The following is a 21,009-nucleotide window of genomic DNA, read 5'->3' as shown; positions in this document are numbered from 1 at the left end:
ACAGCTAGCCAATCAAAAAACGGCACCTTCGTCCCTCCATTCCTGTGGCAGTTTTTTTTATAACGTGTGTGGGGATAGATGGAACATGGCCGTAGAACAGTAGCCAATCGGAACGGAGCGGCGAAGAGGCACAGGATGATTCCCTTCTCAGGGAACTGGGTCGAACCTATTTTACTCATGTGCGGAATCGCCCAAAGAAATTCTCCTAAGCAATGAGAATGCTGCTTTTTGAAGACAGCCACCCCATCCATGTGATGATCTGAGGCAGGGGGGACAACATAGAAACAGAAGCTACAGATATGAAAGAAAGTGAAAAGGATGAGACTTGTAATTAATCTCATAGGCTCGTAATTAGTCCTGTTGCAGGCCCATTGCTGATATCATCTGTTAGATTTCAGTTCTGAATTTAATCTCCGATTCATCCCATATATATTTTCCCCCAAAAAACTGTTTCATAGTAGCAAATAAAAGGTGAAGACTGTGGAAGGTACCCTCCTTAATATTCTGGCGAGATTGCCATGGGATGTGTTGCGAATGACCTGTCATTGTTTCACGTTTCTGTTTTTGTAGTTTTGCAAATGAATGAACTGCATCCCCCTTCCATAGACCCTGTACTGCCTTCTTGTACATAAACCTTAATGCTTGTATTATGATCATATAATCTAAATGTATATGGTTTAAGCGAGCATGAATGTTCAGAAATCAACATTACTCGTCACCGCAGGGATTTGTGCAGGTGTGGACACTTACTCCATGTTCAGGCATAGTGCTGACAAGCCATAAATCAGGCAGAGACAGGGGGGAAGAGCCAGAAGATCATGCCCATGTGGTATAGTGGTTAAGAGCAGGTGGATTCTGATCTGGAGAACCGGGTGTGATTCCCCACTCCTCCACTTGAGTGGCAGAGGCTTATCTGGTGAACCAGATGTTTCCGCACTCCTACATCCCTGTTGGGTGACCTTGGGCCAGTCACAGTTCTTTGGAACTCTCTCAGCCCCACCTATCTCACAAGGGGTCTGTTGTGGGGAGAGGAAGGGAAAGGAACTTGTAAGCCACTTGGAGTCTCCTTATAGGAGAGAAAAGTGGGATATAAATCCAAACTTCTTCTTTCCACATGTTGACTGAGTGGATGGTGGGGGTCATGTAGTCAAAGGATTTTATGTACGCCAAGCCCTCAATCTGGATTCATACTGATTTAAAAAATAATAATAATTTCCCTTTATCTTCAGATGATGTTGAGGAGGAAGAGGATGATAATGATGACGATGATGACAGCAGTGATGGTGGTGGTGGTGAGTAGCATGGGAGAGTCTAATTGGTTGAGGAGTGGGCTAGAGCAGCACAAAGCAAAGAGTCATGTCAATTATGAACCGGAGATGAATGACTGGGAACCCCTCAATGTCCTCTAGGAAACTTTAACCTCTAGCAGCTTGTGTCAAGTCTGCTATCCAGTCTCCCACTGGTTTTTTTTTTTATAGGAGCAGCAGTGGGGTAGGAGGTTAAGAGCTCATGTATCTAATCTGGAGGAACCGGGTTTGATTCCATGCTCTGCCGCCTGAGCTGTGGAGGCTTATCTGGGGAATTCAGATTAGCCTGTGCACTCCCACACACGCCAGCTGGGTGACCTTGGGCTAGTCACAGCTTCTCGGAGCTCTCTCAGCCCCACCCACCTCACAGGGTGTTTGTTGTGAGGGGGGAAGGGCAAGGAGATTGTCAGCCCCTTTGAGTCTCCTGCAGGAGAGAAAGGGGGGATATAAATCCAAACTCTTCTTCTTCTTCTACTTCTTCTTCTTCTTCTTCTTCTTCTTCTTCTTCTTCTTCTTCTTCTTCTTCTTCTTCTTCTTCTCTGCAACTCAGTGATTCTGTAACATCTTGAACTGGGACCTGCCTCGCTACTGGCTCTTGGATTTGGGATGCATTACTGCAGGCCACCTGCCTTGCAAGAGTGGAAAGCAAGGTCCTTGGTTGCCCCTTGGGTTGCCAGCCTCTGGGGAGTGGCTGGAGATCTCCTGGGATTTCAGTGATCTCCAGGTGACAGAGATCAGTTCACCTGGAGAAAATAGCTGCTTTGAAAGGTAGGTTCTGTGGCATCGTACTCCATTGAAGTCCCTCCCCAAACTCCACCCCCCTCAGGGTCCTGTCACCCAAGTTGCCAGGGATTCCCCAACTTGGAGCTGGGAACCCTTGGGCAGTGCCAGCATATTAACCTACAGATCCTCTCTGATGAAGAGGGAGTGCAAGCAAATAAAAATCATGCTCAGTGGGCTATCATGTTTTCTTTCTTTCTTTCTTTCTTTCTTTCTTCTTTCTTTCTTCTTTCTTTCTTTCTTTCTTTCTTTCTTTATTCATTCATTCATTCATTCATTTATTGTTTCAATTTCTATACCGCCCGATCCCCGAAGGGCTCCGGGCGGTGAACAACAAAATTCAGCAACAGGCAGGAGCAAATCACACATACAATATAAATACATAGGCTCCATCTCATGTCATCAATAAAATAACTTAAAAACAGCGAAAACAGATTAATACATAAATAAACAGGCGTCCAAAGCCAAATTTAAAACCTACCCCCAAAAGAGGGGGGGAACGGTGGGCCCCTCAATATGAGGGACCCTGATGTAACTTAAGTTGTAAATTAAGTTGCTTCTTAATTTCAAAAGCAAAAATGTTCACTAACGATTGCTCACCTTGGATACCTGGAAACCAGAAATTCAAAGGGGTTCTTAGTGACTCAGTACTGGAGTTAAACAAAAGCAGTGCAGCAGTGGTGAGAACGGGACTGGCAATCCCTTGTGGCTGATTCTAAGTGAGTCTGGGGTCTCTGCTTTCATTTCCTTTTTTCTATATCACAGTCCTTGCTTATCACAGGCTGTTCTGACTCCATTTTAATATTCACTGTTTAGCAGAACTAACCTGCAGATTTAGGAGAATCCCACACAAGCAAAGGTTATGATCTTGTGGATCTCGGGTTGTTGAATCTGTTACTCATTTTCTGTTTTCTTGAAAGATGTATGCTGAATATGTTAGCTCCACTTATGGCTACCTTTCAATTTCTTTCTTTCTTTCTTTCTTTCTTTCTTTCTTTCTTTCTTTCTTTCTTTCTTTCTTTCTTTCTTCAAGACTGTTTCCCCACGGGCGGAATACAATGTCCCAGGGATGCTAAAAACAGCGTCCCTGGGGAGGGGTTTGCACGCGGTGGCCTTGTAACCCCCGAGTGACGTGAAGCCGCTGTTTCCAAACCTTGCTCCCTGAGCGAGGTTTTTCGGAAACAGTGGCTTCCAACCGCTGCCGTGCGAATGGCAACGGCTGGAAGGCGCCATTCCCCCCTTTCCCGAATGCCTTACCGTCCGTCCGACCTTCCGGCGCATCGCTCAGGCCAGGGGACATACCTCCGCGCAAGAGGTTATGCGCTTCTCTTCCCTCGGCCTCCTATTGGGACCTTTCGTATGCGGAAGCGCGGTAATTGGGGCAGGTCGGTGCATTGTTTAATTTGAACACTTAAGTTTAGAACCATCTGTTTGAGCTAGGTTAGCCAACTCTGGGTTGGGAAATACCAGGAGATTTAGGAAGAGGGGAGAAACCTGAGCAGGATATATTGTCATAGAGTTTTGGTTATTTGGAGACTGTAATTCACCCCATATGTCCCACGTTGGTCTCTGCGCTCGGCAGAGGCCAATCTACTGGAGATCCCTGCCCCCTCTATGATGCGGCTGGCCTCCACTAGGGCCAGGGCTTTTACGGCCCTGGCCCCTGCCTGGTGGAATGCTCCTAAATGAATTCTGCAGGGCCTGTAAGACCGAGTTATTCCGCCGGGCTTTTGGGGAGGCCGGCTGCTGATAGGTGCCCATTAACAACTGAGATCCGCTGTTCCCCTCTCAGAGTTAGTTAATGGTTGAACGCCATTCTGTTTTAAATAAATATTTATGGATTTGGAGCGCTGCATTTTAACTGGTATTAATTTTTAGCATTTTATCCTGTTTATCCACTTGCCTGTATTTATGTTGTAAACCGCCCTAAGCCCTTTGGGGAAGGGCGGTATAAAAGTGGAATGAATGAATGAATGAATGAATGAATGAATGAATGAATGAATGAATGAATGAATGAATGAATGAATGAATGAATGAATGAATGAATGAATGAATGAATGAATGAATGAATGAATGAATGAATTGTGGTAGATTTCCAGGAGTCACTTGGAAGTTTGGAACCTTAATTGGGGTCCCTTTTAACTGCGTGTATAACTTTACGGAAGGAGCTACATCTGCATGCAGACCACAGAAACTGTGTCATGTCAGTGATTTCTCACGACCAAAAACAGTAACATAGACAGAAAAAATTACATTAAATGTCCAGCTCCACCCAATAAAATCCCAGTTTTTTAAGGAAGACCTTTCAAGTGCTGAATTAAATTTGTATACATGATCTATATCCAGAGGTGGGATCCAGCAGGTTCTCACAGGTTCCCAAGTAGTTGTTTGCTAATTATTTGTGTGTGCCAAGACGGGGCTACTAATTGGTGATTTTGCCACGTGATTTTTGCCTTAGTTACGCCCCTTCTCTCAGCAGTAGTGCGCAAAACTTGAAGCAGCCTAGCAGGAGGTGCACCGGCGTGTGTGGCAGCCTGCACCTGCGTGCATTTGTTTCCCGCCTTGTTCTTGTCCTTGCCACAGCCCTGCCCAGGAATGCCCCACCCCTGGAATGCCCAGCCACGCCCCCACCATGCCCCGCCCCACCCCATTGGCCACAGTTTGAATCCCACCACAGTTTGAATCCCACCACCATGGGAACCTGTTACTAAAATTTTTGGATCCCACCACAGTCTATATCCCATACAGGTATTGATATCTTTGGATGGCTCCTGACATTTTGTAATCCTGTAGGGCAATGAAGTCTGTATGGGATATAGATTATGACTATCATGAAGGGGCAAGAAGACTTTCCTTCGGCTAAACTTCTGTTGCAATGCAACATAAAGCCGCCATTCTTACAAAATTTGCTTTCTCTTATCTTAAGTGATTTCACAAAAATTGTTGAAGGGATTTTTGGAGAGAATAAGGAAGGACCTTCCATTCTAAGCTGGCGTCAAGTAGTCAGTGACACATACAGCCTTAGCGAAAGCATTCAGTCTTGTGACATTACAAATAGGTTACAATCTATTAGGGATGCCACTAGTTTCACAATGATCCTGTTGGGCAACCGAAGCAACTGTTTTTGAGATGCATGGCCCAATTGTGAGCCAATCACACCTGTGTTCATATCAGGCAGAGCAATACATTATCGCCTTTTTAAAAAGTAAAGGTAGTCCCTTGTGCAAGCACCGTGTCATTACTGACCCATGGGATCATATCACAGCGTGACATTTATTAGGCAGATTTTTTTTACGGGTGGTTTGCCATTGCCTTCTCCAGTGATCTACCTTTTATTCCCAGCAATCTGGGCACTTAGACTCATTGGATGGGTGGAAAGCTGAGTCAATTTTAAATGTCTGTCAGGACTGATCTCAGGTCAACAGCAGAGCTTTGACTGCAGTGCTACAGTTTACCACTCTGCAGTGCCACAGAACTCCTTACCAGGAAGAGGGACTTGGGCCGTTTCCGCACGACCACGCTGGGGGTTGGGTCGGCGTACATGATGCTGACCTAACCCCCCCGTGACTGTTCGCACGAACGGTCCCGGTTGTGGTGGGGAAGACGGTGCAGCCTCCGCGCAAGCTGCGCCATCCCCCAAACGCCTTACCATGTCCTCCAGCCTCTGGTGCATTGCACAGGCCAGGGGCATGCCCCCCTGCCCTGCGACTTCCGAGCTGTTGCGCAGGGCAGGGGGGCATGTCCCCTGGCCTGTGCGATGCACTGGAGGCCGGAGGACACGGTAAGGGGTTTGGGAAAGGGGGGGAATGGCGCCTTCCAGCCGCTGCCATTCACACGGTGAAGCGGGCTGAAATGCCGCCAGCCTTCAAAAAAAAAAACCTCGCCGGTTTAGGTTGGGAAACAGCTGCTTCGCAAGGCTGCTGGGGGGGGAGGGGAGGCTGCTGCGCAGGCTGCAATGCAGCTGCGCTCCCCATGCGAACAGCTCCCTAGGGACGGCGTTTTTGCTGTCCCTAGGGTGCTGTTATTGGCCCGTGTGGAGAGGGCCTTAGATCTGCATGCAAAGAAGATTTCAGCTGATAGAAACTGTGTTTGGTCTCTAATTTCCCATGACCAACAGCAGTATCATAGAGAGAAAGATTCATATTCAATGCCCAACACCCCTACATACCAAAAGCTCATTTTTTGAGCTAAGCAAATTTTTAAAAATCTTTAAAATTGTGCACGTGATTTTTTGGGAAGACACTGATATTTTTGGATGGCTCCTGACATCCCTCCCCCCCAGAGTGATATAGTGGTGTGCAGCACTAAAGCCCACCCTATTTCCCCAAAAATAAGACCTGTCCCCAAAATAAGTCCTAGCATGATTTTTTGGGATTTTTGGAGGATGCTTGAAATATAAGCCCTTTCCCCAAAATAAGCCCTAGTTACAGATTCCTCGGCGCAGCTGATCTGGTCATGGGGGGGGGGCGCAAAATCATGGGAAAAAATTAAGACATCCCCTGAAAATAAGGCCTACGCATCTTTTGGAGCAAAAATTAATATAAGACCCTGTCTTATTTTCGGGGAAACATGGTATAGGGGTCATATATAATGACCAAAACATATGAGATGGGCAGATGAGCTTCACTTTCACTCAACTCCTGTTGCAAAACAACGTTGCAAAATTTATTTTTCTCTTTTTTTTTCAGCTGACCTCTCAGACATTATTGAAGAACTTTTGGGGGATGATGGTAAGGAAGGACTTTCCCTTGTATGATGGGGTCAGTTAGTCTGCAGGTGTCAAACTTGCATGATGCTGGCAGGGGATGATGGGAACTGTAGTCCATAACATCTGGAGGGCCACGAGTTTGACACCTATGAAGTCTGTACAGCCTTCACATCCATCTTAGCTAAGAAATTCAGTCTCATGATGTTACTGATTAATTACCATCTGTTAAGGTAAAAGGTAAAGGTGTTCTCGTGTGCAGGCACAGGTCATGACTGACCTATGGTTCTATGTCACATCACAACGTGTACTAGGCAGACTATGATACCTTCTGCAGTCGTTTGTACTTTACCCCCAGCAAGCCGGGAGCTTGTTTTACCAACCTCAGAAGGATGGAAGACTGAGTCAACCTTGAGTCAGTCATAATCTATTAAAGATGCTACAGATTTTGTAGTGAACATGTTTGGCAGCTGAACATACTGTCTTGGAAATCAGATTATGAGCCAAACGCAGATTTATTCTGCTCTAACAGAACAAAGCAAACATTTTTGCTAATGAATAATTTGTATCACCCTTCTTGTTCAGCAAACTCTGTAAATAAACATTAATGCTTAAATTATGATCGAATAAACTAGATGATTGCTGTAGGAGCAGTGGCGCATCTGCCAGAGGGACAGAGTATCTGCCAGAGGTCAATTGACCCGGGGCGCCACCTATTAGATCATGTGGAGGAGGGGGTGCCCGGCGGGCCATGTCAGGCTGCCGGCCTAGCCTCCATTGACTGAAGGAGCAGCCTGGAAGGACTGGGCCGAGGGGTGGCCGACTCCAGCCACCATTTCCCTCTGGTAACCCTCTGTGTAGGAGTGGGCATGAATGTTCAGAAAACAATATGCCCATCATGAGACGGAGGTTAGTGTAGGCACGGACAGTTCTTCCATGCAGAGTTTACATATTTAAATTAAAGTGAGAAGTTAAGTTTTATAGTATTTATTCTGTAATTTTATACGTATTGCCTTAATGGGAGCTGCCCTGTGCCTGAAAGGACAGGGGCAGTATAAAAAGGTAATAAACAAACAAACAAACAAACAAATAAATGCGTGCTCGCGCAGAGTGGCAACAAGCCATAAATCATGCCGAGGCAGGATGATGGAGCCAGCAGATCACACCCGCTTTACTTTACCACACGCACTGGTGTAATGCCCATTGGGCAAGGTGGGCAGCTGCCCAGGGCATCACCTTGTGGGGGGCATCAAAATGCTGGGTTCGTTTTTGGGTATTTTAGTGGTTTTCCGTTTTTGACCTGCAGGGGACGCAGTTTTTAGGCTAGTGGCACCAAAAATTCAGCGTATCATCAGGGGGCTGTCCTTATGCTACCCCCCAAATTTGGTGAGGTTTGGTTCAGGGAGTCCAAAGTTATGGACTTCCAAAAGGGGTGCCCCTATCCCCCATTGTTTCCAATGGGAGCTAATAGGAGATGGGGGCTACAGTTTTGAGGGTCCATAACTTTGTCCCCCTGGAACCAAACTGCACCAAACTTGGGGGTAATCATTAGGGCAGTCTCCTGATGAGACCCTGAAAGTTTTGAGACTGTGCCTTCAAAAATGTGCCCCCCCAGCCTGCAATCCCCATTGACAGCAATGCAGAAAACTCAATGCAGAACAAAGATTCTTGGGCAAATTTTGGGATGTTCTTGTAGGGAGGGCATTCTTGGACATATCAGCACCAAAATTTCAGGGTATCATCTGGAGGCTGTCATGATGGCACCCCCAAGGTTTGGTGCAGTATGGTTCAGGGGGTCCAAAGTTATGGACCCTCAAGACTGTAGCCCCTATCTCCTATTAGCTCCCATTGGAAACAATGGGGGGTGGGGCACCCCCTTTGGGAGTCCATAACTTTGGACTCCTTGAACCAAACCTCACCAAACCTGGGGAGTAGCATAAGGACAGTCTCCTGATGATATGCTGAAATTTTGGTGCTGATATGTCTAAAATCTTCACCCCCTGCAGGCACCAATGTCCTGGTGCAAAAAAACTTTTGGTCGTGGTGGAGTGGCCGCCCATGGGGTGGGGGGGCATCCAACTCAGGTTTTGCCCAGGGCTACAGTTTGCCCAGGGCTGCCTCATTACGCCCCTGACCACACGTTGACTAAGCACAAAGAGTTGGGAGGTCTTTTTTTTGCCATTAAGTCACAGCTGACTTCTGGTGACTCTATTCGGTTTTCAAGACAAGATATGTTCAGAGATGGTTTGCTGTCCCTTGCCTTTATATCACACCTGTGGCATTCCTTTGATGTCTCCCACCCAACTACTTTGCTGCAGTTGAAGCTGAGCTCATGTGAGTGGTCCAAGGTCACCCTGCAAGTTTCCACGGCAGAGTGGGGATTTAAATCTGGCTTCCCCAGCTCCTAGTCTGCCTGATTCCTACATCACACTGGCTCTCTGGGAGTCATAAAGCCAGGCCAACAACCAGCTAAAGATCAGGCAGCTGTGAAATCTACAATAACAGTAATAGTAATAATAATTTCTCATGACCAAGACCAGTACCATAGACAGAGAGATTCATACTAGATGCTCCCCCACAAAAATTATAAAACTTGAGCTAATACAAATACTTAATTACATCTGCATATATGATTTTTCAGTCTTGTATTGACATTTTTGGATGGCTCCTAGCAGCTTTTTCCAGGATGTAATGGAGCGGTGTCAGGCACTGGAGCCAATATGGGTCACAGAGGTGCAAGTAGATCTTGCTTTGGCTGAGCTCCAGTTGCAATACAACACAAAGACTGTATCGTCGTAAAATTTCCTTTCCTTTTTCTCAGGGGATTTCTCCGAAATTGTTGACACACTTGCATCAGATGACAGTAAGGACCTTCCTTTCCATGCTGGGGTCAGGAAACTACCCAATAATTGCATTAGCTAAAAAATGTCCGGACTTCCTGATAGTACAGGATATGACATCATGAATGCCCAAAACACAAGCTTCTATTGGTCTGTAAGATGCTACTGCCCTCAAATTCAATGTTTGTGAAATAGTTGAATTGACTGTGGATAAGCTATAAAGGGGTGTTCATGTTGTCCTTCGAAGATGAAACGCTCTAAAATGGAGTGCAATTTTTTTTAATTAGGGCGAGGAAGATGATGAAGATCCCATTGCACTGACGCAGTAGGAGCCCCTCTCAGATATTAGATAACAGCTATGCTGAATTAGATGACAAGGAGAATGGTCCCTAAGATCCCATATCCAAATATTTCTAACTCCAACATACAGCCTCCATGCACTAATCAAGCATTGAAAAGGACTCACCCATCCAACTATTAAGATTTGGACTCTGACTCACTTTATTTGTTGCTTCCTATGTAAATGAGGCAGGATTCTGCACCTTCAATAACCTGTTGGGTTCTATACTTCTTCTAAGCACACTTGATTGCATGCCCACAAAAGTTGCCTCTCAGTTTATGCCTGGGGTCATGCCCAGCCCATAAAAGTGAAGAAAATATACATACCCACAGCTCATGTAACATGGGCAGTGCAATACTGGGGTGGGGTGGGGTGGGGAGAAGCTAGTTGTGCATGAAACGGGAAAGAGATCACTCTTCCAAAGAGCACCCCTGTGGCCAGCAAGCCGGACAGGGGTGCTCCCTGAATCCTTGTGGAACTGCTCTCATGCAGCTCCATGGGCTTTGTGGCTTCATGTTCTTGCTGATGTAAGTCTGCTTTCGGCAATTGGGGCATCTTCATGGACCAAAAAGATCTTCAGAAAGCCAACTAAAACTGGTCCTTCCCCAGGATCGCCGCTTTGGCACTGGTGCGGTTTTCTTGCACCAGAAGAGTGTGAATGCAGTGCGGTAATTGGTATCTGAGTGTTGCCCCTGCTGTGTGGTTCCCCAGTGCTGGCAACAAATACCTCTGTGCTGGATGTAAGGGGCATTTATGTCAGAGCTAGGAGGACACGCTTGCACTCCTGAGCAGTGGTGGGATTCAAAAATGTTAACAACAGGTCCCGGATGGTGGTGGGGTCAATGTGGGCCGGGTGGGGCAGGAGGGGGGGGGGGCGGGGCCTGGGCATTCCAGAGCTGGGGGGGAAGTGCTTCTCGCAGGGGCTCAGGGTCTGGCGCTACTTTAGGTGCAGTGTCCCCCCCCCTCATTGGGGGGGGGGGGCGATTTTCGCATCCCCCCACTTGATGAGATTTGCTTGTACCCAGGGACAGAGATTACCCCTTGTCCCTAGTGGAGTTAATCATTAACAACCGGGTTCTCCAAAACTGAGAAAAAAAATTTTAATAAATCCGTTCTACTGAATAGATGCTAATAGGCTGCATCCCACCCTTCTGCCTCCTGAGGGGTTGCCCCCATGCCCAGGGATTCCACTGTGTAAATCGTGAAATTCTTTTCCCATTTTACGAACAAAGCTTTCCTTGATTGGACTATATGGATACAATTTTGGTTGAGAAAATAGTTCCTGTGGATGTGTGCTCCTGTTTTCTCAACCTTCGTATACATATTTGCAATACCTGGGTTCATATTGCTGCAGGATAAGCCCACAGGTGACTTGTTAGGTCACAGGAGATGTGACATTTGCCACTTGGATTGGTTCTCAAATTAATAGACCTTCATTAGGAATTCACACTTCAGACTTGTTCCGTCACATATATGGCCACCAACAAATGCTTTTGGAAATATGCCAGTTTAGTCCTTTTGAAACTAAACTCCTTCCTTCCTTCCTCCCTCCCTCCCTCCCTCCCTCCCTCCCTCCCTCCCTCCCTCCCTTCCTTCCTTCCTTCCTTCCTTCCTTCCTTCCTTCCTTCCTTCCTTCCTTCCTTCCTTCCTTCCTTCCTCAGATTAAGAACCCACATCTTTTGTTACTTATCTGTTCCAAATATCTCTGGATGTTTGACATAAATCCTAATTTTTTTATTAGGCAAGAAGACCAACAGCAGTGTCTTGGTTCTTGAACCGCTGGGGTTTTTACATTAGAATGACTTATTCACTGTAGATGGTATTTTTTTTCCTCCTTCAAACATTGGCTAGTTATCTTAATAAGTATTGTGGGTCTCCTATTAAGTCAGAGGTATGATTTCCACTCTCCACCTCCAAATCTACAATTAGAAAACAATAGCAATACAATATTTGTAAAACCTAAATCTCATCTCTCATCTCTGTATACCAAAAAATGGTCTAAAAGTAACATTTTCTCACCAGCAAGACAAACATTTGGTCTTTCTGACATGGCCTGGCTAGGTCATAAACCATGAGACCCTTGCCCCTTAATAAAGCTATAAAACAGTGTTTATGTTTCCACAGAGGAAATTATATTTTCCAGGACCACATTCTAAAAACCCAACCCACCAGATCAGGAAGATTGATCTAATGGGCCAAAAGGATAGAAGGCCATATAACTCAGGTCACAGGGATTGGAAAATAGATTCTGTTGATAGTTCCATGGGAATGTCAACTCAGTGCATGGCAGCTGTGAAAAAGGCAAACTCTATGCTGGGGATAATTAGGAAGCACCTGAGGAATAAAACTGCAAGATTGTCATGCCCTATATAAAGCAGGAGTAGTGCGACCAAGCACTTTGAGTACTGTGTTCAGTTCTGGTCACATATCAAAAGGATATTGAAGAGATAGAAAAGTGCAGAGAAGGGCAACGAGGATGATTGAGGGACTGGAGCACCTTCCTATGAGGAGAGGCTGCAGCCGCTTTGGGCCTCTTTTTTAGTTTGGAGAGGAGACGTTTGAGGGGGATATGATTGAAGTCTATAAAATTATGCATGGGGTAGAAAATGTTGACAGAGAGAAATTTTTCTCTCTTTCTCACAATACTAGAACCAGGGGGCATTCATTGAAAATGCTGGGGGGAAGAATTAGGACTAATAAAAGGAAACACTTCTTCACGCAACGTGTGATTAGTGTTTGGAATATGCAGCCACAGGAGTTGGTGATGGCCACTAACCTGGATAGCTTTAAAAAGGGCTTGGACAGATTTATGGAGGAGAAGTCGATTTATGGCTACCAATCTTGATCCTCTTTGATCTGAGATTGCAAATGCCTTAACAGTCCAGGTCAGGGGTGTAACGAGGCAGCCCTGGGCAAACTGTAGCCCTGGGCAAAACCTGAGTTGGATGCCCCCCCCCCCATGGGCAGCCACTCCACCACGACCAATTTTTTTTTGCACCAGGACATTGGTGCCTGCAGGGGGTGAAGTTTTTAGACATAGCAGCACCACAATTTCAGCACACCCTGAAATTTTGGTGATGATACGTCCAAGAATGCCCTCCCTGCAAGAACATCCCGAAATTTGCCCAAGAATCTTTGTTCTGCATTGAGTTTTCTGCATTTCTGTCAATGGGGGTTGCAGGCTGGGGGGCACATTTTTGAAGGCACAGTCTCAAAAATTTCAGGGTCTCATCAGGAGACTGCCCTAACGATTCCTCCCAGGTTTGGTGCAGTTTGGTTCAGGGGGTCCAAAGTTATGGACCCTCAAAACTGTAGCCCCCATCTCCTATTAGCTCCCATTAGAAACAATGAGGGATAGGGGCACCCCTTTTGGGAGTCCATAACTTTGGACTCCCTGAACCAAACCTCACCAAACTTGGGGGGTAGCATAAGGACAGTCTCCTGATGATACGCTAAAGTTTTGGTGCCGCTAGCCTAAAAACTGCGCCCCTGCAGGCCAAAAATGGAAAACCACTAAAAATACCCAAAAACGAACCCAGCATTTTGATGCCCCCCCCCCCACAAGGTGATGCCCTGGGCAGCTGCCCACCTTGCCCAATGGGCATTACGCCAGTGGTCCAGGTGCTCAGGAGCAGCAGCCGCAGAAGGCCATTGCTTTCACCTCCTGCATGTGAGCTCCCAAAGTCACCTGGTGGGCCACTGCGAGTAGCAGAGAGCTGGACTAGATGGACTCTGGTCTGATCCAGCTGGCTTGTTCTTATGTTCTTATGAGAGAGACAGAGAAAGAGACTTCCCAGTCTGGTGTCTACCAATGCCTGGCTTTGTTAACTTGGAACTGGTCTATTCTCCTTGATTTTCTTCCCTTGATTTTCTTTCTTTTAATAAAATCTTTTAAAACTCAGCAGTTTCAGAGTCTGGATTAAAGAACCCTGTTCTCTCGGTATGTTACAAGGAAGAAAGGGCACCGCTCCTTAAGTAGCTGTGGAGGGAAGGATGAGCTTGATGGAAGAAAAAGGTCTGTTCTTCTCCCCACCTCACAGGTATTTTTTTTGTGTAAGTCCTACTCAACAGAAGTTATTTTTTGTGCAAAGGAAAACATAATAGACATGACATAGCTATGGTTGGTTTTCATACCATAGAGTAAATAGACCACACACATCAATATGATCTTCCATATTAATATTGCCAGATATACAATATGAGCACTGATTAATGGACATTTTTGCTTTTGACACATGGGAAGAATTCAGATAAACAGAGTACAATTTTTATTTGCTTGCTCCCCCGCCTCTCGCCATGGGAAAATACCCCCCTTTACATTTTCTAAGCTAAGGACCAGCAACTTCTGCAATTGCAGATCTCCTGGACTTTCAGTTCTCAGCAGAATTAGAGGAATTTTTTTGTGTGCCATCAAGTCAAAGCTGACTTATGGCCACCCTGTAGGGTTTTCAGTGAAGAGATGTTCAGAGATGGTTTGCCATTGCCTGCCTCCATGTCATGCCCCTCTTATTCCTTGAAGGTTGCCCATCCGAATACTAACTGGGACAGACCCTGCTTAAACTTCGGAGATCTGATGAGATCAGGCTAGCCTGCAGTAAGCATTTACCAGCAGGAAATTGCTGGACTGTAATGACAAGGAACAGACTCTTTCCTTTTATCTCCTCTATGCATCTAACAGGACTGCACGCTCAGGAAAACCACACACCAAACAGGACTTTATTGATTTATTTGCATATTTTGTCACCACAGAAGTTGTACAGCGATTGAAAGGTGTTTACCCCTTCCAGCACAGGCCAGTTAGATCAATAAATCAAATACGCTGGTCAGTAAACTAGATATATGATTTGTCTCTTCTACTTTTCCCTGTTTTCCCCTCAGAACCTGTAATCAATAAGAGAGCAGTTATGGAATGACTGTGAAACCCCAATCCCAGCTCCAATCTGTGTATATCTGAATGAGGGTTTATGGGGGCGGGGGGGGGGGGAGAGAACTTAACTATTTGTGTCCCATCTTTCATTGTGGCTCAAAGAGGGATTGGTTGTTGATTTGTTTGGCTGCAATTGGCCCCTGCAATTATACTAGTTAGGTGATGTATTACTTTAAGGAGAGGTTTCTGTTTCATGTCTGATCGCTTCTTAGTAACTAAGCAACATAAGATGGCTTACCCTGTTAGGAGTAATGGATCAGAAAGAATAAATTGCTAGCTGAGTATTAAATGTGATCCTAAAGCAGTGATGGTAAAGAATCGCGCTTTAGTTCTTCGCATGAAAATCAGTGAGGTTGAACAACACTTAACAGGGCTACCTACACTGCTTCCCCAAAACTAGGTCTTAGGTTTAATGCTAATAATTGAGCCCAGCGGCCCAGGCCAGCCTAGATGTGTGCGTGTGGGGGGGGAGGGTCGACTCTGCGCGTGCCCACAGAGAGGGCTCTGAGTGCCACTTCTGGCACCCATGCCATAGGTTTGCCACCACTGTCTTACGGCATTTTGTCAATTATCCTAGTACATCTGTTCGATTGCTCACTGAACCGGACACATGATTGTTTCTGCTGCTTTCCCGTTTTCTCTTCAGATTCTATAGTTAGGAAGAGATAAGCATTGGAGTAATTGTAAACCCCAAATCCCAACTCGCATCTCTGTATATCTGAACCTGAACTGCTGCCTCCCCCCCCCCCCCAAAAAAAAACAGACTTTCTTTGCTTTTGAGTTTTTGCTTGCAACTTTTTACCTTCTGTCTATATTGGCTCTGAATTTCACATTTTAAGGGGATTTTTTAAAGCAATGTCATGCCACTTTTCTTCATAAAAATGAACTTAACTACTCCAAATATTTCATTCTTTCTTCAAAATTCAGTGGGATGTAAACCTTTAACACAGAACAGTCAAATTGCACTGCCAAGATTACTCAACAATATGTTGCAAGAGTTCTGCTGGATCAGACCAACGGCCCCTCTAGTCCAAAAGTGAATTTTCAAGGATAGCCAACCAAGCCTCTTTCCGTCATCTTGCCCAACTTGCTAGGTGACTGTTATGAATAGGTTTTCCATTCGCTGGTAAATTGGTGACAAAATACGTCTCTGCAGGAACTGGAACATTGATTGGGTTCCACCTCGCCCTTTTTTTCTTTCCCACGGGAGGGAGGTGGATGCTCTTGCAGTAATTTTTAACTGGAAAGGTCAGTTGATGTAGTGCTGAGTCTGCCACTGTTACTGAAGTGGTAAACTTGTGATGTCGGTTTACCTGATTTCACCCCAGAAGCATTAATATTTCTCATTTCTACCCCCTACTCTCAAGGCCATTCCTGCAAGTTAGGTGATGTATTACTTGCAGGAGAGGTTCTGTTTCATGTCTGATTGCTTCTTAGTAACAAAGGCCGCTTCCGCACGGCCCATGTATGACGGCCTGGGGGCGCCAAAAAAGGCGCCCCCAGGCCGCCATTCGCACAGGCGCCGCTGCTGCAATGCAGCAGCGGCGACCTGACTCTTCTTCCCTCAGGGCGCAGCGCCAAGCCGCTTCTAAACAACAACCCTTTAAAGGGTTGTTGTTGAGGGAGCCGCCTTCCCCTGCAGCGCGTAACCGCCGCTGAAGACGCTGTCGTTTTCAGCCGCCATCACGGTGTCCGCCAGGGCGCTTCACAGCCCCGCCTACACTGTCCTCCGACCTCCAGGGTCGGAGGGCAGCTGCAGGCTGTGACGCCGCAGGCTTACCACGCAGGGAGGACACCGTGAGTGGGCGGGAGGGCCAGAGGCAGCTCGCAGTGCAGAGCCGCTTCGCCGTCCTGCTCGTCGCTCGCCTCGTTCGCTGACATGCTTTCAGACGCTTAACGGGCTTCCGCTTCGCCGCACTCTTGGTGGTGTAGCGAAGGAGGCCGCATGAAGCGCCTAAGCAACATAAGATGGCTTACCCTGTTAGGAGTAATGGATCAGAAAGAATAAATTGCTAGCTGAGTATTAAATGTGATCCTAAAGGCACCTGCACCATTTTAAATCCCATTGGCGTTGATGGGTTGAGAAAGGTGCAATTCTGCTCTGCGTGGTGTTCAGCAATAGAAAGTAAAGGTCTGTTTGATGGGAAGCCAGTGCATTGCATAAGAAGAAGCAAATTCTAGTCTATCCAAATTCATGCTGGAATAAAATCTGGTTCATCTTTAAATATCCACAAAAAATTGTTTTGCCGCAATGGACGAACACGACTTCTCCTCTGGAATTATAATCACCTTTTCCCCAGTTGACATGAATTGGAATTCAAAGGTATTTAACTGTTGCTAGATCTCACTCAAGTGGCCAACCAGTTTTTCTTAAAACCAATCTGGGGTTTGGTGCTGAAGTTCTGTTTCTTCTTTTTCAACGTGGCAATAACAAACCACATGGCTTATTTCAGACTCGTTTCATTATATTTTCTAATTCCAGACGTTCAAAGTGAGCACTGTTTAAAGAACATGTTTGTTTTTGAAAAAGGACAAAATATGGTTCGTGAATGTATTTGTTCGCTCCTTTCCTCCATTTGGAAAAAAAATCCCTTTAAATCTTCTACATCAAGGAGTTGGGCGCCCCTATGAGAGTAGTTCCCCTTGACCTGTGCTAGTCAGTGCCTTGGGAGCCACATGTGGCTCTTTCATGTGGCACATGTGGCTCTTCTGAGCACCATTCCCCAACTGGACACCTGGCCCATAGTTCAGAAAAATAGGCCAGGCCCAGAGGTGGGATCCAGCAGGTTCTCACCAGTTCCCGAGAGTGGGTTACTAATTATTTGTGTGTGCCGAGAGGGGGTTACTAATTGGGTCCGCTTTTCCGTTAGAAATTCCATTAGGTCCAAATATCATAAAGTCCTGTTGTTTCCTATGTGGGTGGTTAGCGAAGGTAGAAAACGGGATAATTCTCCTCGCTATTGTTTTAAAAACATGTTTTAGAAATATGGTAAAGTTCCTTGTTTAAGGAAAGTATCCTTTTTTGATTTCTAGAAACAGAATTAAGTATTTGAAAGTATTAAGTATTTGACAGGCAGTCAATTAGAGGAGAAGTAGTTGTTTCTGTTGGCAGTAGATGATAGGACTTGCTATAATGAGTTTAAATTATGGACAGAAAGATACCAGCTGGAAATTAGGAACTTTTTTTTACAGTAAGAGCTTTTTGCAGTAACAGAGAAATTATTAATGCCCCGCCCCCGGATTGCCCTGCCCAGCCCCATTGGCACTACACCACTGTTTGAATCCCACCACCATGGGAACCTGTTACTAAAATTTTTGGATCCCACCACTGGCCAGGCCCTAGAACACAACGTAACACTAAGGCAAGCCAGAGCCCCTGCTCTTTCCTTAACCTTAACCTTAACCCTAACCCTAACCCTAATTTATTATTTTAATTTAATTCATTCAGTTAAATATTGTTCCCAAAATTGTAACAAAAGCCTGAAACCTAAAATTGACCATAGCCCTGTTCTCGGACCGCACCCTATAACTCAATGAAACAATAATGCAATCCTGAGCCCTTGCCCTTGCCTGAACCCTAACCCTAACTTTTTATTTTTATTTCATTTATTCAGTTAAATATTGTTCCCAAAATTGTAAGAAAAACCCGAAACCTGAAACAGACCATAGCCCTATTCTTGGATTGTGCCCTAGAATGGACGGGGACGCTGGTGTCTCCCTGAGCCCCTGCCCTTGCCTTAACTTTAACCCTAACTTAAAAATTTTGTTTAATTTATTCAATCATAAATTGTTCCCAAAATTGTAACAAAAAATAAATTAAATAAAAATAATAGGTTAGGGTTAGGGTTAAGGCAAGGGCAGGGGCTCAGGCTTGCCTTAGTGTTATTTTGAGTTCTACGGCGCAGTCCAAGAATTGGGCTATGGTCAGTTCCCGGTATCGGGTTTTTGTTACAATTTTGGGAACTATTTTTGACTGAATAAATTAAATAAAAATAATAAATTAGGGTTAGGGTTAAGACAAGGGCAGGTGCTCTGTCTTTCCTTAGTGTTACGTTGCCCTTTAGGGCGCAGTCCAAGAATAGGGCTATGGTCTGTTTCAGGTTTTCGGTTTCTATTACAAATTTGGGAACAATTTGTGACTAAATACATTAAATTCGGGTCTTTTTTACAATTTTGGGAACAATTTATGACCGAATAAATTAAATTAAAATAAAAAACTAGGGTCAGGCAAGGGCGGATTCTTGGGCTTGCATTACAGTTTTGTTGAGTTCTAGGGTGCAGTCCGAGAATTGGGCAATGCTTAGTTTCAGGTTTTGGGGTTTGGCCTTAACCCTTGCCCTAGCCTGAACTCTAACCCTAATTTTTTATTTTAATGTAATTTATAATATTAATTTATAGGGCTATGGCCAGTTTTAGGTTTGGGTTTTTGCCTTAACCCTTACCCTTGCCTGACCTCTAACCCTAGCTTTTTATTTTTATTTATTTTATTCAGTCATAAATTGTTCCCAAAATTGTAACAAAACTGAATCCTGAAACTCAAACTCGACCATAGCCTCCATTCTCAGATTAAGCCATAGAACTAATCAGAACACTAAGGCAAGCCTTGAAGCCTTGTACTCCTTTGTGCCTTTAACCCTCAATCCTTAACTTCTATTATTTTTATTTAATTCTTATTCAGTCGTGGGAAATTGATCCCAAAACATTAAATAAAAATAATAAGTTAGGGTTAGTGTTAGGGCAAGGGCAGGGGTTCTGGCTTGCCTTACTGTTACGTTGAGTTCTCCGGCGCATCCAAGAATAGGGCTATGGCCAGTTCTAGGTTTTGGGTTTTTGACTTAACCCTTACCCTTGCCTGACCCCTAACCCTAGCTTTTTATTTTTATTTATTTTATTCAGTCATAAATTGTTCCCAAAATTGTAACAGTGGGAGTGGATTTAAACCGAGAATCTGGGCTTCCTAGATTTAAAAAAACAGTGAAAGTATTGTTGAAGGCTTTCACAAATTCAGATTCAAACTGGTTTGTTCTCAGGTTTTACACAGCCGCGGTCGCGGCCGTGGTCTGGTAGATCTTCTTCCTAACGTTTCATCTGCATCTGTGGCTGGCATCTTTAGAGGTGTATCACAGAGAGAAGTCTGTTATAAGAGAAGTCTGGACACAGTGTATAACAGACTTCTCTCTGTGATACACCTCTGAAGATACCAGCCACAGATGCAGGTGTGAAACATTAGGAACAAGCATCTACCTAGACCACGGCCAATAACAGCCCAGAAAAACCTGCAGGTCAAACCAACAACATTGAAAAATGATGCTGTTTTGGGGTGGGTGGGGAATCTACCCTGGAACAGCATCACTTTCAATGTTGTTTAAACTAGTGAGTCCAGGGTCTTCCTTTAAGGTGGATTTAAAAGGGGAATCTGGGCTCTCTAGTTTAAACAACATTAATAATGATGCTGTTTCAGGGTGGAGTCCCCCCCCCTTCAAAAATAGCATCACTTTCAATGTTGTTTAAACTAGGGAGCTCTGGGTTTGTTCAGATTTGTGTTTTGGGGCATGTTCTGAGTAATCGTGATGGTGACTCTTTGAGATGACCTGGTGCAAAAAATGTTGTTTGGTCATGGTGGGGGAGGGTGGCCGCAAAACTCAGATCTTTGTCCCGGGCTCCATTTCTCATAGCTACGCCTCTGCATGGGGCCTACATTAGTGTCCTTTGGTCACAGGCCTAAACATTTCTTTTTACCGATGCTTTTGGAGGGGGTATGAAATGCTCCCAACTTTTGATAAAATTAAGCAAACAAGGAAGAATCTAAGTAATCTACTAAGATTGCCAACCTCCAAGTAGGGCCTGGAGATCTCTTGCTATTACAATTGATCTCCAGACAATAAGATTCAGTTCTTGTGGAGAAAATGGCTTCTTTGAAGTGTGGACTCCATGGCATTATATCCTGGTGAAGTCCCTCCCCTCCCCAAACCCTGCCTTCTCCAGCCTCTGCAACCCAAAATTTCCAGGTATTTCCCAATATAAAACTGGTAGTAATAGTAATGTACATATAAACATTTCAGGAGGAAAACCTATTTCCTGTAGTGAGTGAACTCTTCCCAGGCTTTATT

This window comes from Sphaerodactylus townsendi, linkage group LG03 (assembly GCF_021028975.2).
Source record: "Sphaerodactylus townsendi isolate TG3544 linkage group LG03, MPM_Stown_v2.3, whole genome shotgun sequence".
Lineage (NCBI taxonomy): Eukaryota > Metazoa > Chordata > Lepidosauria > Squamata > Sphaerodactylidae > Sphaerodactylus > Sphaerodactylus townsendi.
The sequence above is the reverse complement of the archived record's forward strand: the minus strand, read 5'-3'. Positions refer to the sequence as shown.